Raw genomic sequence first — 22,326 nt, forward strand, 5'->3', positions numbered from 1 at the left:
TTTGATATTTGGGTCATAGCCATCCAATCTCATCTCTAAGACCGAAGTTGTGTTCGAAGTACTGAGATTTTGTATCCAGAACACTTTTCGGCTTATTACGCCCCAAGACGCCCCATATGGAAAACTGATCTACACGAATTGTCTTCATCTCGTCAAAATGATCGATTTTGATATAAATATTGTCCCATTCTGAGGTAGTCAAAAGTTAGAGCCCGCACAACGTGACCCTCCAGTGGGCAAAATATGACGCCCGGAACCAGACACACATGTAGGTATGTCTGTTGAGCTGCGTGAATAAGTAGCTGTTTTTGCGTGAGCGATTTGGCCCTGAAGATGTCCTCAAACTAAAAAACGTCCAACACGAAAGTTGTTCGTCTCGTTGAAACGAGTAAATATGCTTTTGGGCGCATTTTCATTAGAGGTCGTTTACAGCCACAAAATTGGCCCGCAAGGTGCAGCCGGTTGTAAACCGAAGAGTTTTGGAAAGTTCGGATTCCGAGTTGGACCCAAACTAGGGTTTTGGACGTGAATTACAACTTTTCCTTGCACGGAAAGTCCAGCCGCCTCTTATATACATGAGAGGTGATGGCCGATTGAAACAACAACACACAATCACAAAAACCCATCTACAAACTTTCATCTCCTATCCTAATTTTCTGCTTCTCGTTCATCGGTGTTCTTCGCTTCGGAGAGCTTCGATCTACGAAGTCCTAGGGGCGAGCAAACCGACCTAGGGCAGCCCAACACCGCTGTGCATCCAGACAGGGTCTCTCCCGGTCGCATGGGGTGTCGGGTCTTCAAAAGCGTTCGCCGGATTGTCTTGCGTATCGCGCTTCCGGTGAGCCTCCTTCGACGACGTGTCTTGCGTATCACGCTCGATGCTGAGGGTACACGGTGACGTGTTCGTGTGCGAACACACTTTTTGGCGACTCCGCTGGGGACTAAAGATCAATCATCGTCATCCACCACGTCTGATCTTCCCAAGCCATCTGAGGTAGACGCCGGCAACATCACTAAGCCCAGTCTTGATGAGATATCGGTCGATCATCGCCAAATCTATGAGGAGTACAAAAAGGCGCGCAAAGAGAAGGATTTGTAGGAGTTCGTTGCAAAATTCAAGAAGGATCGCCAAGGCAACATCACTCCGGTTGAAGAAATCAAGTTCCCACCTTTTCAAACCGAGCAGGTTAAACCCTCTGTGAGTCTACCTTTTCTCCTGAGCAGTGGGCTGAGATTGAGAGTCGTATTGATGATGGTAACAATCTGGTCTATCAAACTTTCATAGAAAATACTAATGCTCAGAAAAATATATCTCAATCATCTAGTGGTAATGGTGGTATAGCTGCTCGCGTGCAAAACCCTAATCTGGCTTTCACTATTTCATCGGCGCCTCCCATGCCGATGACTTATTACCCTACCCAAGCAAATCAGATTGTGGCTCACCCATTAATCCTATCATGAGTATGCAAAGTTTGGTGGTGACCCCAAACCAAGCCCTACCTATAGGTGCAAACGCTGTTAGATCACTACCGAATTACAATTCGGCATACATTCCACAATTCACAACTGCAGCTACTAACCCTACTCCTCATATGCCACTACCACAAGCTTCATTGTCCACTGTGGATAATGGTCTAGCTAATCTTAGAGAGGAGATGGCTAAGATGCTCCGAGAGAATTTTGGAGTTGAGTTACCAAGGAACCGTATTTACCAAAAGCCATATCCAAAATAATTTGATGCAATTCAATGCCCTCCGGGATATAAAATTCCAGATTTTGTTAAGTTTAATGGAGAGGGCACAAAAACCACATGGGAGCATGTTAGTCAGTACTTGGCACAATTAGGTGAGGCAAGTTCACGAGATGAGTGGCGAGTACGTTATTTTCCTTTATCTTTAACCGGTACTGCTTTCTCGTGGTTTTTTGCGTTACCACCCGGTTCTATTACTACATGATTTCACTTGGAACAAAAGTTTCATGATCATTTTTATAGTGGTGATAATGAGCTTAAGTTGTCACATGTTACATCGGTTAGACAAAAGCATTATGAATCGGTCTCCGATTACGTCAAGATATTTAGAGAGAGAAAAAACCCGTGCTATAGTTTGGTGATAACTGAGAGAGATTTGGCTGATCTTGTGCTTAGTGGTTTGAGAACTCACATTAGAGAAAGGCTAGAAGGATATGTGTTTTTAAATATCAACCAAGTCTTGCAAAGGGCTTTGGCTCAAGAAAGCCGAAGCAAAGATCTTAAAGAAGTGCATAGATATAAAACTGATCATCCTAAGATGAATATGGTTGAATATGATAGTGACCACTCAGACGATGAGGGTGATATTTGTGCTGCTGAATTTGTTTTGCCATCTAAGGCCAAACCATTTACTTGCAACGATTTAAAGCTGATTCATAAGAATTATGATGAAGAGATGAAATTTACTTTCAACATTGCTAAGTGTGATAGAATATTTGATGCTTTGTTGCAAGCCAAGATTATTAGAATATGTCATACTTTACCGCCGTTTGAACAGCTGAAACGGCGTGCTTATTGCAAGTATCATAATTCTTTTTCTCATGCCACTAACAATCGTTATGTTTTTCGACGATAGATACAATCGGCCATTAATGATGGACGATTGATTTTTTTCTGAGATGCAAGTTGACAAACAGCCTTTTCCAATGAATACCATAGATTTGGAGGGAAAGAAGCTGCTCATTCGGCTGGAGGTAGCCGAATCTTCTAATAAAGCTAATGTCATTGTTGGTGAGCCCAGGAAAGACAAGGCGGGCAACAAGGTCTTGGGGAGACAGGTTGTGCTTGGTAAGCAACCCGATGGCAAGGAAGTGATCAAAATCACCATCAAGAATCCTACACTCGGGGGGCAACCACAAGTGCAAGAGAACACTCATGCCAAATTTATTAAGCCCAAGAGTCCAGAGGTTGGCAAGTGGAAGACGAATGAAGCTAAAGTGCATCGCAAGAAGATCAATCCAACTTTTGATATGTTGTTGTCCAAATATGTCAATAAAGCAGCCGATTCTAGCTCTAATCGGGCATCAAATTTGAAGCGCTCAAGGTCACCTCCTCGGGAAGACTTTCAACATCATGCAAGGCCATATGGGTCGTGGGCACCAGGACCATGGATGGCGCCACCCCGCTATGCGCCATACTGTTGGGGAACGCAGTAAGTTCAAAAAAATTCCTATGATCACGCAAAATCTATCTAGGAGAGGCATAGCAACGAGCGGGGAGAGTGTGTCCACGTACCCTCGTAGACCGAAAGCGGAAGCGTATTATCAACGCGGTTGATGTAGTCGTACGTCTTCACGATCCGACCGATCTCAGCACCGAACGTACATCACCTCTGTGTTCAGCACACGTTCATCTCGATAACGTCCCTCGTACTCTTGATCCAGTTGAGGCCGAGGGAGAGTTCCGTCAGCACGACTGCGTGGTGACGGTGATGATGAAGTTACCGGCGCAGGGCTTCGCCTAAGCAGTACGACGACGTGACCGAGGTGTGTAACTGTGGAGGGGAGCACCGCACACGGCTAAGACAAATCTTGGGGTGCCTTTGGGGTGCTCCCCTCCCCCGTATATAAATGAGGGAGGGTGGAGGCGGCCGGCCTAGGGGGCGCGCCAAGCATAGGGAGTCCTACTAGGACTCCCAAGTCCTAGTAGGATTCCCTTTCCTATTCGGAGTAGGAGAGAAGGAAAGAGAGGGAGAGGGAGAAGGAAAGGGCGGGCGCCCCCACCCCTTGTGCAATTCGGTTTGGGCAGGGGGGAGGCACGCGCCACCTCTTGGCCCTTCTCCCCTCTCTCCACTAAAGCCCAATAAGGCCCATTACTTCTCCCGGTGAATTCCCGTAACTCCCCGGTACTCTGAAAAATACCCGAATCACTCGGAACCATTCCGATGTCCTAATATAGCCTTCCAATATACGAATCTTTACCTCTCGACCATTTCGAGACTCCTCTTCATGTCCATGATCTCATCCGGGACTCGGAACAAACTTCGGTCATCAAATCACATAACTCATAATACAAATCGTCATCGAACGTTAAGCATGCGGACCCTACGGGTTCGAGAACTATGTAGACATGACCGAGATACATCTCCGGTCAATAACCAATAGCGGAACCTGGATGCTCATATTGGCTCCTGCATATTCTACGAAAATCTTTATCGGTCAAACCGCATAACAACATACGTTGTTCCCTTTGTCATCGGTATGTTACTTGCCCGAGATTCGATCGTCGGTATCATCATACCTAGTTCAATCTCGTTACCGGCAAGTCTCTTTACTTGTTCCATAATACATCATCCCGCAACTAACTCATTAGTCACATTGCTTGCAAGGCTTATAGTGATGAGCATTACGGAGAGAGCTCAGAGATACCTCTCCGAAACACGGAGTGACAAATCCTAATCTCGATCTATGCCAACCCAACAAATACCTTCGGAGGCACCTGTAGAGCATCTTTATAATCACCCATTTACGTTGTGACGTTTGATAGCACACAAAGCATTCCTCCGGTATTCGGGAGTTGCATAATCTCATAGTCTGAGGAACATGTAAAAGTCATGAAGAAAGTAGTAGCAATGAAACTGTAACGATCATAATGCTAAGCTAACGAGTGGGTCTTGTCCATCACATCATTCTCCTAATGATGTGATCCCGTTCATCAAATGACAACACATGTCTATGGTTAGGAAACATAACCATCTTTGATAAACGAGCTAGTCAAGTAGAGGCATACTAGAGACACTTATGTTTTGTCCATGTATTCACACATGTACTAAGTTTCCGGTTAATACAATTCTAGCATGAATAATAAACATTTATCATGAAATAAGGAAATAATTAATATCTTTATTATTGCCTCTAGAGCATATTTCCTTCAGTCTCCCACTTGCACTAGAGTCAATAATCTAGATCACGTCACCATGTGATTAACACCAATAGTTCACATCACCATGTAATTAACACCCATAGTTCACATCGCCATGTAACCAATACCCAAAGGGTTTACTAGACTCAACAATCTAGTTCACATCGTTATGTGATTAACACACAAAGAGTACTTAGGTGTGATCATGTTTTTCTTGTGAGAGAAGTATAGTCAACGGGTCTGCCATATTCAGATCCGTATGTATTTTGAAAATTTCTATCTCTACAATGCTCTGCATAGAGCTACTCTAGCTAATTTCTCCCACTTTCAATATGTATCCAGATTGAGACTTAGAGTCATCTGGATCAGTGTCAAAGCTTGCATCGACGTAGCCCTTTACGACGAACCTTTTTGTCACTTCCATAACCGAGAAACATATCCTTATTCCACTAAGGATAATTTTGACCGTTGTCCAGTGATCCACTCGTGGATCACTATTGTACCCTCTTGCCAAACTCGTGGTGAGTTACACAATAGGTCTGGAACACAGCATAGCATACTTTATAGAACCTATGACTGAGGCATAGGGAATGACTTTTCATTCTCTTTCTATTTTCTGCTGTGGTCGGGTTTTGAGTCTTTACTCAATTTCACACCTTGCAATACAGGCAAGAACTCCTTCTTTGACTGTTCCATTTTGAACTACTTCAAAATCTTGTCAAGGTATGTACTCATTTAAAAAACTTATCAGGCACTTTGATCTATCTCTATAGATCTTGATGCTCAATATGTAAGCAGCTTCACCGAGGTCTTTCTTTGAAAAACTCCTTTCAAGCACTCCTTTATGCTTTCTAGAAAATTCTACATCATTTTCGATCAACAATATGTCTTTCACATATACGTATCAGAAAAACTGTAGTGCTCCCACTCACTTTGTAGTAAATACAGGCTTCACCATAAGTCTGTATAAAACCATATGCTTTGATCATCTTACCAAAGCGTATATTCCAACTCCGAGATGCTTGCACCAGTCCATAGATGGATCGCTGGAGTTCGCACACTTTGTTAGCACCTTTAGGATTGAGAAAACCTTCTGGTTGCATCATATACAACTGTTCTTTAATAAGTCCATTAAGGAATGCAGTTTTGACATCGATTTGCCAGATTTCATTAAATGCGACAATTGCTAACATGATTCGGACAGACTTTAAGCATCGATACGAGTGAGAAAATCTCATCGTAGTCAACACCTTGAACTTGTCAAAAACCTTTTGCGACAATTCGAGCTTTGTAGATAGTAACACTACTATCAGCGTCCGTCTTCCTCTTGAAGATACATTTATTCTCAATGGCTTGCCGATCAGCGGGCAAGTTAACCAAAGTCTATACTTTGTTCTCATACATGGATCCCATCTCAGATTTCATGGCCTCAAGCCATTTTGCGGAATCTGGGCTCATCATCGCTTCCTCATAGTTCGCAGGTTCACCATGGTCTAGTAACATGACTTCCAGAACAGGATTACCGTACCACTCTGGTGCGGACCGTACTCTGGAAGACCTACGAGGTTCTATAGTAACTTGATCTGAAGTTTCATGATCATCATCATTAGCTTCCTCACTAATTTGTGTAGGAATCACTGGAACTGATTTATGTGATAAACTACTTTCCAATTCGGGAGAAGGTACAGTTACCTCATCAAGTTCTACTCTCCTCCCACTCACTTCTTTCGAGAGAAAACTCCTTCTCTAGAAAGGATCCATTCTTAGCAACAAAGAGCTTGCCTTCGGATCTGTGATAGAAGGTGTACCCAACAGTTTCTTTTGGGTATCCTATGAAGACACACTTCTCCGATTTGGGTTTGAGCTTTATCAGGCTAAAACTTCTTCACATAAGCATTGCAACTCCAAGATTTAAGAAACTTTATTTTCTAAGATCGTAGAAACTTTATTTTCTTGTTATGATGATGTGTACTTTATTTTCTAAAACGCCAAGATCATAGAAACTTTATTTTCTTGTTATGATGATTTTCTACTTCACTCTGAAATTCTTTGAACTTTTCAAATGTTTTAGACTTATGTTTCATCAAGTAGATATACCCATATCTTCTCAAATCATCTGTGAAGGTCAGAAAATAACGATACCCGCCGTGAGCCTCAATACTCATCGAACCGCATACATCAGTATGTATTATTTCCAAAAAGTTAGTTGCTCGCTCCATTGTTCCGGAGAACAGAGTCTTAGTCATCTTTCCCTCGAGGCATGGTTCGCAAGCATCAAGTGGTTCATAATCAAGTGATTCCAAAAACCCATCAGCATGGAGTTTCTTCATGCGCTTTACACCAATATGACCTAAACGACAGTGCCACAAATAAGTTACACTATCATTATTAACCTTGCATCTTTTGGCTTCAATATTATGAATATGTGTATCACTAAGATCGAGATTCAATAAAACCATTTATATTAAGTGTATGACCATAGAAGGTTTTATTCATGTAAACAGAATAACAATTATTCTTTGACTTAAATATAAACATGATCCAATCATATTCATGCTCAACGCAATCACCAAATAACATTTATTTTAGATTCAACACTAATCCCGAAGGTAAAAGGAGTGTGCGATGGTGATCTTATCAACCTTGGAATCATTTCCAATACACATCGTCACCTCGTCCTTAACTAGTCTCTGTTTATCTTAGAACTCCTTTTCGTCTTACTACTCTTAGTAACTGAACCAGTATCAAATACCGAGGGGTTGCTATAAACACCAGTAAAGTACACATCAATAACATGTATATCAAATATAGCTTTGTTCACATTGCCATCCTTCTTATCCACCAACTATCTAGGGTAGTTCCACTTCCAGTGACCATTTCCTTTGAAGTAGAAGCACTCAGTTTTAGGCTTGGATCTAGCTTTGGGTTTCTTCAGGGGAGTGGAAACTTGCTTTCCATTCTTCTTGAAGTTCCCTTTCTTTTCCTTTGCCCTTTTACTTGAAACTAGTGGTCTTGTCAACCATCAACACTTGATGCTTTTTCTTGATCTCTACCTTTGCCAATTTCAGCATCGCGAAGAGCTCGGGAATCTTTTTGTCATCCCTTGCATATTATAGTTCATCACGAAGTTCTAGTAGCTTGGTGATTGTGACTAGAGAACATTATCAATCACTATATTATCTGGAAGATTAATTCCCACTTGATTCAAGCGATTGTAGTACCCAGACAATCTGAGCACATGCTCACTGGTTGAGCTATTCTCCTCCATCTTGTAGGCTAAGTACTGTCAGAGGTCTCATACCTCTCGACACGGATATGAGTCTGAAATACTAATTTCAACTTTTGGAACATCCCGTATGCTCCATGGCGTTCAAAACATTTTTGAAGTCCCGGTTTTATGCCGTAAAGCATGGTGCACTAAACTATCAAGTAGTCATCATATCAAGTTTGCCAAATGTTCATAATGTTTGCATATACTCCTGCAATAGGTCTGTCACCTAGCGGTGCATCAAGGACATAATTCTTCTGTGCAGCAATGAGGATAATCCTCAGATCACTGACCTTGTCCGCATCATTGCTACTATCATCTTTCAACTTAGTTTTCTCTAGGAACATATCAAAAATAAAATAGGGGAGCTATATGCGAGCTATTGATCTACACCATAGATATGCAAATACTATCAGGACTAAGTTCATGATAAATTTAAGTTCAATTAATCATATTACTTAAGAACTACCACTTAGATAGACATCCCTCTAGTCATCTAAATGATCACGTGATCCATATCAACTAAACCATGTCCGATCATCACGTGAGATGGAGTAGTTTTCAATGGTGAACATCACTATGTTGATCATATCTACTATATGATTCATGTTCGATCTTCCGATCTCGGTGTTCCGAGGCCATATCTGCTAAGCTCGTCAAGTTTAACCCGAGTATTCTGCACGTGCAAAACTGGATTGCACCCGTTGTATGTGAACGTCGAGCTTATCACACCCGATCATCACGTGGTGTCTCGGCATGACAAACTGTAGCAACGGTGCATACTCAGGGAGAACACTTATACCTTGTAATTTAGTGAGGGATCATCTTATAATGCTACCGCCGTACTAAGAAAAATAAGATGCATACAGGATAAACATCACATGCAATCAATATAAGTGATATGATATGGCCATCATCATCTTGTGCCTTTGATCTCCATCTTCAAAGCACCGTCATGATTACCATTGTCACCGGCTTGACACCTTGATCTCCATTGAAGCATCGTTGTCGTCTCGCCAACAATTGCTACTATGACTATCGCTACCGCTTAGTGATAAAGTAAAGTAATTCCATGGTAATTGCATTTCATACAATAAAGTGACAACCATATGGCTCCTGCCAGTTGCCGATAACTGTTACAAAACATGATCATCTCATACAACAATTTATATATCATCGCGTCTTGATCGTATCACATCACAACATGCCTTGCAAAAACAAGTTAGACGTCCTCTACTTTGTTGTTGCGAGTTTTACGTGTCTGCTAAGGGCTTAGCAAGAACCGTTCTTACCTACGCATCAAAACCACAACGAATTTTCGTCAAGTGTGCTGTTTTAACCTTCAACAAGGACCGGGCGTAGTCAAACTCGATTCAACTAAAGTTGGAGAAACAGACACCCACTAGCCACCTGTGTGCGAAGCACGACGGTAGAACTGGTCTCATGAACGCGGTCATGTAATGTCGGTCTGGGCCGCTTCATCCAACAATACCGCCTAATCAAAATATGACATGCTGGTAAGCAGTATGACTATTATCGCCCACAACTCTTTGTGTTCTACTCATGCATATAACATCTATGCATAGACCTGGCTCGGATGCCACTGTTGGGGAACGCAGTAATTTCAAAAAAATTCCTACGATCACACAAAATCTATCTAGGAGAGGCATAGCAACGAGTGGGGAGAGTGTGTCCACGTACCCTCGTAGACCAAAAGCGGAAGCGTATTATCAACACGGTTGATGTAGTCATACGTCTTCACGATCACGCAAAATCTATCTAGGAAAGAGAGGGAGAGGGAGAAGGAAAGGGCGGGCGCCCCCACCCCTTGTGCAATTCGGTTTGGGCAGGGGGGAGGCACGCGCCACCTCTTGGCCCTTCTCCCCTCTCTCCACTAAAGCCCAATAAGGCCCATTACTTCTCCCGGTGAATTCCCGTAACTCCCCGGTACTCCGAAAAATACCCAAATCACTCGGAACCATTCCGATGTCCGAATATAGCCTTCCAATATATGAATCTTTACCGCTCGACCATTTCGAGACTCCTCGTCATTGTCGGTGTCAAAACCGGCGGATCTCGGGTAGGGAGTCCCGAACTGTGCGTCTAAGGCGGATGGTAGTAGGAGGCGGGGGACACGATGTTTACCTGGGTTCGGGCCCTCTCGATGGAGGTAATACCCTACTTCCTACTTGATTGATCTTGATGATATGAGTATTACAAGAGTTGATCTACCACGAGATCGTAGAGGCTAAACCCTAGAAGCTAGCCTATGGTTATGATTGTTGTTGTCCTATGGACTAAACCCTCCAGTTTATATAGACACCCGAGGGGGCTAGGGTTACACAGAGTCGGTTACAAGGGAGGAGATCTACATATCCGAATTGCCAAGCTTGCCTTCCACGCCAAGGGGAGTCCCATCCGTACACAGGACGAAGTCTTCAATCTTGTATCTTCATAGTCCAACAGTCCGGCCAAAGTACATAATCCGGCTGTCCGAGGATCCCCTAATCCAGGACTCCCTCAGTAGCCCCTGAACCAGGCTTCAATGATGATGAGTCCGGCGCGCAGATTGTCTTCGGCATTGCAAGGCGGGTTCCTCCTCCGAATACTCCATAGAAGATTTTGAACACAACACTACAAAAAAAAGACACATCCGTGACATTTTGGGCCGAACGATTTTTTTTCTGTCATACATATGACACTTCTATGACGATAATTGTGACAAAACCCGGTATCATCATAGATGTGGTGGGGTCCTACTTCTATGAAAAAAATTCATGACAGAAAATGGGCTTTTCGTCCTGGGCGGGCCGGAGATGCAGCTGCATGACATTCTTTGGGCCGTCCATGACGGAAAAAACCGTGGTAGAAGCGAGGGGGAGGAAAATTTCGGGGAGTTCCCGGTTACGGTGGGAGGTCGGGGGCCGAGCGATGCGCGTTTCTCTTGTACACGTACGCGCGTGTGTGCGAGGCGTTGGCTCTAACTGAACCCGAGCGAGGCATTGGGCTCTAACTGAACCCGAGAGATTGCACTCAGGCTACACGTTACTGAACCCGAGCGATCGATCGATGGCTGTTAACTGAACCCGATCGAGCGATTCCTTCGCTACTGCTGCCAACTGAAGCCGATCGATGCTGCCTCTGGGATGAACAATGAGCATTGCGGGGGGGTTTGGTTGAACTGTGAGCGGTGGCGTTGCCTCTGGATGAACAGGACCCCGTGGTGTGGTGGAGGGCTGGATGAACAGTAGACGGTGGAGGGGTGCCCATGGAGGGGTGGTTGAAAAGGACCCCGTGGTGTGGAGGGCTGGATGAACAGTAGAGGGTGGAGGGGTGCCCGTGGAGGGGTGGTTGAACAGGACCCCGTGGTGTGGAGGGCTGGATGAACAGTACACGGTGGAGGGTGCCCGTGGAGGGGTGGTTGAACAGTAGCCGGTGGAGTAGCGCGCGGTGGAGGCTGGATGAATAGGAGCCCGTGGAGGCTGGAGGAGGTCGACGGTAGCCCGTGGAGGCTGGACGAGGTCGACGGTGGAGATGAACAGTATCCCGTGGAGTCCCGTTTTGAGGTACGCCACACCCCTCCCGATGAACAGGACCCCCGTTTCGACCGTAGCGCTCCAACACAAGTCCGTTTCCTCTGTTTTGCGGTACACCACACCCCTCTCGATCAACAGGACCCCCGTTTCTACCATAGGAGGTCCGTTTCCTCTGTTTTGCGGTACGCCAGACCCCTCCCGATCAACAGGACCCCGTTCCGAACGTAGAGGTCCGTTTCCTCCGTTGTGCGGTACTCCAGGCCTCGTTTCCATCGCCTGTTCCGTCCAAGCCCTCCCGATGAACACAACCATGCATTCCGTTCCGACCCAGCCAGTTGGCTCCCACGCGTTCCGTTGCCTCCCGATGAACACGACGCATTCCGTTGCCTCCCCATGAACACGGCGCATTCTGTTGCCTCCCCATGAACACGACGACGACGCTGTTTCTCCATTTCGACCCAGCCATGTACACAAGCCCTGGCCGTACATATGCGCGAGTAGGCGTTCGAGACCCCGCCCGTATGTACACATACGTGGCTGTATTTTCTTTCTTGCACCCTGGCCGCTGTACTTACGTGTACATGCTATGTGCGCGCCTCTACTACGACACGTACGCGCCTCTACTACGACACGTGTCCGCCTCTACATCCACCAGTATATATGTACGTACACGTTCGCGACCAGAATGACAACGCTACGTACGCTTCGACCAGGTGGGTCCCGACTGTCAGGCACTTCCTTGCCTGCGAAGATGTAGCTGGTGGGTCCCAGCAGTCAGGGGGGCGAATCGTTTTTTTGCTTGGACGCACTTCCTTGCGTGCGAAGATGTAGCTGGTGGGTCCTAGCAGTCAGGGGGAACATTTTTTTCACGAAATACAGTGGCCCGTCCGGTGGGTCCCAGCTGTCAGGTGGAGGAATCATTATTTTCCGCGTAATAAGGAGGCACTTCCTTGCTGCGGCCGTGGACCCAGCTGTCAGCCTCTCCACGTACAGTCCACGTCCGATGGAAGTCGTTCCTTGACCATGTTGACCATGCTGTGCCGAGAGCACCAGGGCGGTGGACGACGGCGAGGCCTAGGAAGGGGACGACGGGGAGCCGAGGAAGACGCGGCAGTGGAAGCCCGCGCGGAGAGGAGTATGAGGGTTCACTGGTTCGGGTGCGGTGTGAGGCTGCCGTCGCCGCAGGGCCTGTCCAGCGGTGGGAATAGTAGGGGGCAGTGAGGCCTCCGCGGCAGCACAGCTGGCCACGAGAGGCAGGAGCATGCGGCAAGACCGGCGCTGCTTTGGGCGGCTGGAGCAAGAATACCAGAGGTTGAAGAACCACTACGGCCGTTGGATGGACATCGTACGGTCACTGGAGCTAGAATCGTTCATATTGACTAAAGTTGACAAAGGCCCCCGTCCCAGTCAACTTAGTAGGCCCACAAGTCAGCCTCCCACCATGGTGGGTCCCAGCTAGCAGGGGGAGTATTCATTTTTTTGTGCGTAATAAGGAAGCACTTCTAGTGGGTCCGAGCTGACAGCGGGGGGAACATTTTTTTTGCGAAATATGCTAGCCCGCGTGGTGGGTCCCAGCAGTCAGGGGGGAAACGTTTTTTTCACAAAATAAGGTGGCCCGTCTGGTGGGTCCCTGTTGTCAGGTGGAGGAATAATTATTTTGCGCGTAATAAGGAGGCACTTCCTTGCGGCCGCCTGGACCCAGCTGTCAGCCTCTCCACGTACAGTACTCTTCTGATGGAAGTCGGTCGTTGACCACATTGACCATGCCGCGCCGAGAGCACCAGGGCGGTGGTCTGGATGACGGCGAGGCCTAGGAAGGGGACGACGTGGAGCCGGGGAAGACGCAACAGTGGAAGCCGCGCGGAGAGGAGTACGAGGGTTCACTGGTTCGGCTGCGGTGTGAGGCTCCCGTCGCCGCATAATAGTAGGGGGTGTGGGTGAGTAGAGGGATGGCCTGGCCAGCGGTGGGAGTAGTACGGGGCGGTGAGGCCTCCGCGGCATCACAGCCGGCCACGGGAGGCAGGAGCACGCGACACGACCGGCGCTGCTTTGGGCGGCTGGAGCAAGAAGACCAGAGGTTGAAGAAGCACTACAGCCGTTGGATGGACATCGTACGATCACTGCAGCTAGAATCATTTATATTGACTAAGTTGACAAAGCCCTTGGTACGCGTCAACTTAGTAGGCCCACAGCTCGGATTTGGCAGAGAACATATAGCCCATTTGCGATTTGTAAGAATGTACAGCCCATTTTTTAATTCTAATGGAATTTACTACAGCCCATTTACAGTTTGTTAAAAGTACAGTCCAACTTCTAGATAGGACAATGATTAATAATTTCAAACAACCGCTCAAAACAGAATTCAAAAAAAAATCCCACATTTTGATGGGATCCAAAATATTTTTATCCGAAATTTCTAGTCAGGTTAAATATAATTTCAAAATAAAGTTGTATTACGTTAAAATCCAACGAAATATTGCGCGCGCAACAAGTAATGAAATTAAAATTTTCAAATTCCAAAAATAATATATTTTTCAAACTAATTACGTGTTTGGTGCATAGTAACTGTCCAGTTATTATAATTACATCCCATTTATTATTTCTTAAAGTCCATTTTCTTGTTAAGCCTAATGCATACCTCCTAGGAAAGTTTGCAGCCCAGCGGGGCGGAGAATAACAAGTTGACTCGGATATTGTGTACAACTGTCGACCCAGTTGCATTGCTGATGTTGAAAAAAGGCCCGTGTAGTACAGTGCAACCTAACATGGTTACTCAGCCCACATTCAGCGACGCCGGAAAGGCCCAAACAAGGCTTCTATACAACTTTTTGAAGTCACTGAGCTCAATTAATAACTTAAGAAAAAAGTTAGATCACAGTGAAACCTAACTAAAAGCTGTCCCGAGCAAATAAATAATTCAACGGGTCCCACTTGCGCGTGTGCGCGCGCGTGTGTGTGTGCGTGTGTGTGTGTGAGAGAGAGAGAGAGACAGAGAGAGAGAGACCCATCGGTTGATGCTCGTAAATACATCTTTCAGCCATATGCATTGCTGATGCTCAGTAAAAACTTATATAGTTGACACAATCATATAGAACATCATAGCACACTGAACTTGCATACAAAAATTTCACGCAGGCGGCACAATCAGGATGGAAGCAGTGGATCGCTACGGGAAGGGCTATGTTGAAACCAACGAGTCGTACACAACGGTTCATCGTCTTTATCAATGACGGGGAAATATCTTGAATGTTGTGCAAAGAAAACAGACAGACAACACAATAAGTTCTGCTAGCACATTAAGTTGACGTACAACCCTTTCTAAAAGAAGTTCAGGTACAAAATTAGAATAGGTCACAATTAAATGTATTGGCATATTAGTGCTTCACACCCATAGCTCGGATTTAACTAGTATCTAACAAGATTCAGTTGTTAGCTCAAATTAGAGCACATCCAGGCAGCCAGCCCTGCCTCTTCTCCCAAAGAAGCAGTGGCCTCCGCCGTGCGATGGAGTAGGCCCTGTGCCATCCATCGTTCCGAGCAACACGGGGAAAGTATGACGTTGACTCCTGTAATGGACGTCGTCGACGGACCCTGGCACCAGCGGTGGCGGCAGGACTTCGATTGATGGATTGACCACTTCTTCGACATGCACGAACACTTGATACAGGTACATCCCTAACGTGGTCCGCGGCGGCCCTGGTGGCGACGAATAGTACAACCCTGGTTCCTGCACCGGTATCTCAACACCAATCACCTACGGTATGGTGGACGGCTTCTTCATCCATGCCATAACCATCAGAGCCCAGCTGTCTGGAGGAACAAACATACTTACGAGCTCACCTCCAAGGTCGTTTATAAGCTCATTCATGGACTCGCTATTCCAAGTACGTCGAGGCATGCCGTGGAAGGTAAGCTTTGTTAAAAACTCAAGCTCAGAGGGCACCGAGCCCCATCCTGGGTGCCACCGATCAAAGCTCACCAGCGCGCCATCGCAGATCAAACGCCGGGAAGATTCGAACACACGACTGCAGTCAAAAGTTGTCCGGAACCTGACGAAGAAATCAGCCGGTGGCGGACAGACTTCGACGAGCAAGTCACTTATTTGGATGCCGTGCGCAATGCCAAGAGCTTTGACAAGGTCGTCCGGCGAGATGGGAGGCTGGTTGCCGTTGATGCCCCGCCTTTTTTTTAGGATCTTTTGAGAGCCCGGCCTGAGAGTCATAATTGACCTGTTTGGCATTGCGTTACTACTCGACCCATATTCAACGACACCTCACTGGCCCAAACAAGTGTACATCATCGAAAAGACACTGAGCTCAAATTATATAACTTGAAAAAAGGAGATATACTCTGAACACTGGAGAATGGTGATGCCCTCATTTAGCCCACCAGTAGTTCGAGACAATAAACAGTTCGAAACAACGATATATACAACATTCAAACACTGACTAGTGACTACTACTGACATAAACAGCAAGACATGATAGTTCATAAGAAGTCTTGCTACACCACCAAAACGCACCCATCTGCAGCGCTCAGACTCTCGTGATCCAGACGAGAATGACATTCTAAACAGAAGCAACTATTACATAGTAAGAGTGACATAGACGAGGATGACCAAATGACAAGGAATATGCATAACAAAAGAAAGAACTACCCATCCAGAACCAGCAGCAAAGACAACAAAGTCATTCGAAGAGATGATCCAACACCATCATAATTTGCAGCCCCGCTTCAGCGACCAATGATCCGGAGACACCAGTACTCCACCCTTTCGATGCAACAGCCCAATTACCTATCAACCTGAAGGCTTGAACCACATCACTCCCTGTCGTAACTGAGACATCCAAGGATCAAAGTTAATCCGGATGCCTTTGTCATTCTCACCTTCTTTTGGCTGCAGGCTGTATCGTTGATAATCAGGGGAGTTTGCTCCCGAACTTCTAGGGCTCGCCGTGTAGACACAGTTTTCCATAGCAAACAGAGCCTCTCTGCCATCAAGGTCCTTGCCAACGGTGATCTCCTGGTTAATCGGATAATTGAGTCCGAGAAACAGAGAGTGTGAACCAAGGCTATTTACCCGCCTCCAACTAAAAAGTCCTAAAGGCCCCAACAAGCTGGTATCCTGCTCATAGACGTAACAGCCACTGTCCGGATACTCACGTATTACACGGTGCTTGTATACAGTGGGGTTTTTGCAATATAACTGTTCCAGCTCATGTGTCCGAATGATCATTAGTCTTTTGCCGTCGTCTGATCGAGCGAGGAACCAGTTGTGCTTCCCTATTTTTGGCAAAGGTGGTGTGATTACAAAGGGCAGTAACTGTAGGGACACTGCATCATATCAATAAGGACAGGCATTGTTAATGTAAGATCAGCATTGTTCAGAGTATGAGTAGGATAATGCAAGAAACAACATTGATATGTCCCTGTTGGAACTAGGAGGAAAATACAGGGAAATGTATACTGGGTTCGAAAATATAGAAGTGCCATGCATGGTTATACTCATGTTATCTCGCAATCGATTCTTCGTAGGAAACTACCATGTCATGCATGTTATGTAATCACGTTCTGTCCTCACAAACAAATTCTTCAAGGTAACTAACAGACCATGCATTGTTATATACTCGTGTTTTGTGGGCAAAATTTTTGTGAGGATATTATTCTAGCCATTGATTGCTGAAGGGCGAATATAGGTATGTACACATGGTAAGCATTGCAGGATTTCACTACTTCCAAATATAGAGTTCTCCATATGCACATTTACTTCCCTAATGTATGGTTAGATGAAACCAATAGTGTGGTGCATGTTTCTACATCATGAAAATGAGGAAACTAACATGGCCATTGATACACAGTCATATTTAGTAGTAGTATATAGATTACTGTAAAATAAGGATAATATCCATATATTCCTAACCATTTGAGTATTCAGGGTACAAATTGGTTGTAATGACATGGTCACAATCGCATGAATTAACTCATTCCAAATATAGCTGATCTACGGCGTCTCTAATACATTGTCATAGTTCTACTCAAATTCTGCTCAAACAAGGATATGCCAATCATCACAAAAAGTTCAAACAGTGTCATGGCGTCATCATTAACATGAGGCGGAAACAACTTACACGCGTCGTCCCAGCAATACGTGGTGCCATCTGCTTTGTCGATCGCGTAGATGATGCCATTGTGTTCAATAGCATCACAGAAGTGTGTATCAGCTTTGACGATGATCCACTGCGAGCCGAGTTGTCTCCAGCTAAAGAAGGCACCAACGTAAAGATAGGTGAGTCCACAGTCGAACAAGGCAATTAGCTTGAAGTCTGCGTAATTCGCATGTTGTGTGGGCACTTGGCAGATTCAATCTTCTGCAAAACAAGGTCCGTCCAACTGACATAGTAATCTAGATGACTTGGACCGCGATGGTAATACTCTATATAATCCAACAGAGGAAGGATAATCTCATGGGAGGTCTGGAAGTTCACGAGCACCAACTTGTTACCGTCTTCTCTGAAGGCAGCCATCCAGTGGGAGTTCATGCCGACCCAGTACATACCTGCCAAGAAGTTTCGGGCGATGGTGATCGGATCGATGTCGAGGGAAATGATGTACGGCGACCCACTACATACCTGCAAAGAAGTTTCGGCTAATGGAGATTGGATTGAAGTCGAGGGGCATCATGCACGCCTCCGTATCATGGTGAGCCAATCTCGCAAGACCAGATAGCAGCAAGCAGGGTGTCTTGAAAAGCTTAGGCCTCGCTTCAACGATGGTCGTGTTCATGTCCCTTGAGCATGCAGCCAGCCGCAGGGCGCTCAACATATCCATACACGAACAACAGAGGTCGAGGATGTCACTGGGGAGATTGCTCCAATCGCGGCTCATATGGATGTTGCGCGGTTCGCGTTTGGCCATGGTGGAGTTTTGAAGGAGGCTTGATTTACGGGGGAGAAGGATGTCGGTGCTGGAGCGGCTAGCGAGGGAATAGTGGTACTGGGGGAGGCGAGTGACGCGACAGTACACGGGGGCACAGTGAGATGGAGACGGAGACGGAGACGGAGATGGAGATGGAGTGGTGCTATGGGAGCGGAGAGGGAGACGAGGCGAGGCGCCAATGTGCTGTACAGCGGCGGTGACAGACTGCACAGTGCACAGGGTGAGGCTGACTTTGGTAACCCGAACACGTCGCCTGGACTAGTGTGACGCGCAGGGTGTTGTCACTTCACTGTGAGGACCGGATGAATAGTATTTTGACCATCAAGTGTACCATAGTTGTACTACTACTACTACTACTACTACTAGTAGGAACATGAGTACTCCAGTATTGTATAGCGGAAATAGGTCTCCCGTGCTAGCATGCATGTTCACTTCATCCTTCAGGTATCATCCATATTGCGAGCAGAACCAAATTCTCGTGCATGGCCAATCAACGCCCTGCCGCGATGCATGCAGTGGTCGTTCTGGTGCATGAAGGACGACATGCAGATCGTTCCACACTTGAGAAGAGGAAAAATGGAAAGGTAGAACGCGGTAGCAGAGGAAGAGAATGCTGGCTAACGAAGCTGGGAGGGGATCGAGCAGGAAGTTAATGCTCCACGCCTAAAGGTTTTGGGAAAACCTGATTTTCATAAGGTGACTTATACTCACCTAAACGGAGGGATTATTCCTTAACCAGAGAATGTTGTGTCTCCCACTCACGCGCTCAAAAAAAACTACGACACATTTTTTTATCTGTTTGCATAGGTCTCACCTATCAGGAAGGATGGGCACGTACACGAACAGGTACGACTCATCAGTCTACCCGCATAGCCTTTTCGTTTAGTCTACCTAGCCGTCTAATCAACTGCCTGCACGCCACTTATCCCATTTACTTCTCCATCGGGAACCAATTCTCCTCGACTTCTTCACCTCCCCTTCGTCTTCATTTGCATCCAAACCCCACTACGTTCACATTGTTTTAACCTCTTTAAATAATCATCTACTACTTCAGTTAGACTAGCCATCTAATCCTAATTCTCCAAACCATAGCCCTCCGTTCCAGCGGTTGCAAATGGCGAAAGAGATCGAGATGCAGGTTTTTAGCGTCCAACATGTCCTCGTCGAAGGCTCGATGCGCATAGTTGCCACCGTCACCGTCCACCCAAGGGTTGTTCGGCAGTGGATCAACAATGTATCCAACTCCCTCGAAAAGGTAGAGACGAGGGTCATCAGTCTCGACGTAGAGCACACGGAGCATGCCCCTGGGAAGATCCAGCGCGCCGCCGTCCTTCAGCTGTGCCTCGAAGATGATGTTTTGGTGTACCACATCATACACTCGACCTCCATACCAGGTGAGCTTCATGATTTCTTGTCTCGGGAGGACGTATACTTCTATGGGGCAGCCATCGAAGGGGACAAACAGAAGCTGGAGCCGTACAACCTTGATTTGAAAAGCATCGCTGACCTACAAACCAGAATCAAATTTCCTGTAGAAGATTGTGATAAACAGACACCATCCCTATTCGATGTAGCAAATTTTGTGCTCGGTACATATCTTCAGAAGGGTGACGAGACGGTGGCATTAAGGTTGTCTGGATGGGAGAATTATCCCTTGACGTACGAGCGGATAAAATATGCTGCCCTCGATGCCCGTGTGAGTTTCGAGATAGCTGCAAGGTCCAAAGAGCTTGTTGCGAAGCCGTCTCCCACAGAGAATGAGAAGAAGAAGAAGAAGAAGAAGAAGAGGCTGCACCAGCAGGAGGGCATTATGGATGGATGAACTATTTCCTCTCTTGTAAAAAAAAAGTATTCCCTCTCGGTGTATATTGATATAGATGGACTATTTCGATGGTGTGCATGTCTTTGGAACAGAGTAGTAGCGTGGGTCCGCTTGACTATAAGGAACTATTTATCCGCATATATAGCTTTCTGTGCTACTCCTTCCATTGATCGGTATGCAGTGCATGTGTCCGTAGACATGACAGCTTGTCCATGGAAGTTCAACTACGGCGACCATGACGTTTCATCTCGCGATTCCCATGACGCCTCTCCAACCCACGGCACCACGCCCCCCGACGTGCGTTTCATCCCTCTCGGCTGCACCGCCCCTCTGCCTTTGTGTGCATGACATGTGGGCCACCTAAAATGTGGCGAGCATCAAGTTTCTACCACAGCCACCCGCGATTCCCACGACGCCGCTCGAACCCATGAAACCACATGTCCCCCGACCTGCGGCTCACCCCTCTTGGCCCCACTACCCCTCTGCCTATGGGAGCATTACATGTGGACCAGTCACCTATCGGGTCTACATGTTATTGACTCAAAGGTAGGTGTAGTAAGGCGCTGAAGCTCAGTCCCAACGGCCCTGAGAGGGAAATGTAACTCCTGCGCCAGGGCTTGTGGTGCTCCCACAGCACGAACTCGTGCCAAAATCGAGATTTGTTTCTTTACTATACATGCATGCAATGATTTAATGGACATTGTAATCTCAACATGTGATGGGGAGCTCTAAATTTGAATTTGAAACTTATAAAACGAAAAGATTCAAAACAAATAAACTGGGAGAGAGGGAGTATATCGTAGGATGTGTCCCATACAAAATAAGTCCCCTGGTTTGTCACCGCGAAGATGCGGTTAGAAAGGAGCACAGCGTCTTCCTACTTGTACGGCAACAAATCGGCCGCAGACAGCATGGTCCGCCTTTGACCGCCATGTGCAAGGTTCGTGCTATCTTATTCAATCTCACCGTGGTTCCATCGTACCAATTCATGCGGTGGACTGCTACATGGCTGATCCCAATGTTGGACAAAGGTTCTACGGGAACGGTGTCACCGTTGTAAATGTTGTGCAAATTGATGTTTGTGCGTTGCAATGGATCCAAAGTAGTAGAATAATACTTGTTCACGTGCTTGAAATATAAACACTCTAGTTTTGATATACATGTGTCAGCAGACATGACAGCTTGTCCTTGGAAGTTGAACCACGACAACCATCACGTTTCTTGTTTCTACCACTGCCACACCCACACGCGATTCCCACGATGCCGCTCCAACCCACGACACGACGTCCCCTGACGTGGACATGGATCCTCTGACGTGGCTATCACTGCCTTGCCCTGCCTTTCCTTCACATACAGGTGGGACCCACGCTTATGGGTCCCACATGTCAGTGACAGAATGGTAGGATTGTTCGCGTCAGGGGATCCTCATCCCCCCGACGTGCCCCTCATCCCTCTCAGCCCCACCGCTCCTCTGCCTTTGTGTGCATGACATGCGGGCCAGCTGAACTGCGGCGACCATCAACTTTCTACCATAGACACACCCGATTGGACGCGGTTTGCCTGCTCCGCTGCTATGCTCCGATCCGTAATCCCGCACCATCGAATTTTCATCCAGCGGCTGTGACACACTTCGTCCCGGGCATCAATCCTCAGCTGGAGTACTTATGTACTACAGGTAGTACCCACCGATGTGGCCATCTATACCTCGTAACGCCCCGACGCCCAGCTATGGCACCCTCGCCACGGCCACGCCACCACCGGCCGGTTCATCTCGAACGAGTGAGTCGCGAACCATGCCACCACCATGAGAATGACATGTGGGCCAGCCGCATTTAAGGTGCGCATGTCATTGACTCATAGGCCGGGCACTAAG

This window comes from Triticum urartu, chromosome 5 (genome assembly GCF_003073215.2).
Source record: "Triticum urartu cultivar G1812 chromosome 5, Tu2.1, whole genome shotgun sequence".
In the NCBI taxonomy this organism is placed as follows: Eukaryota; Viridiplantae; Streptophyta; class Magnoliopsida; order Poales; family Poaceae; genus Triticum; species Triticum urartu.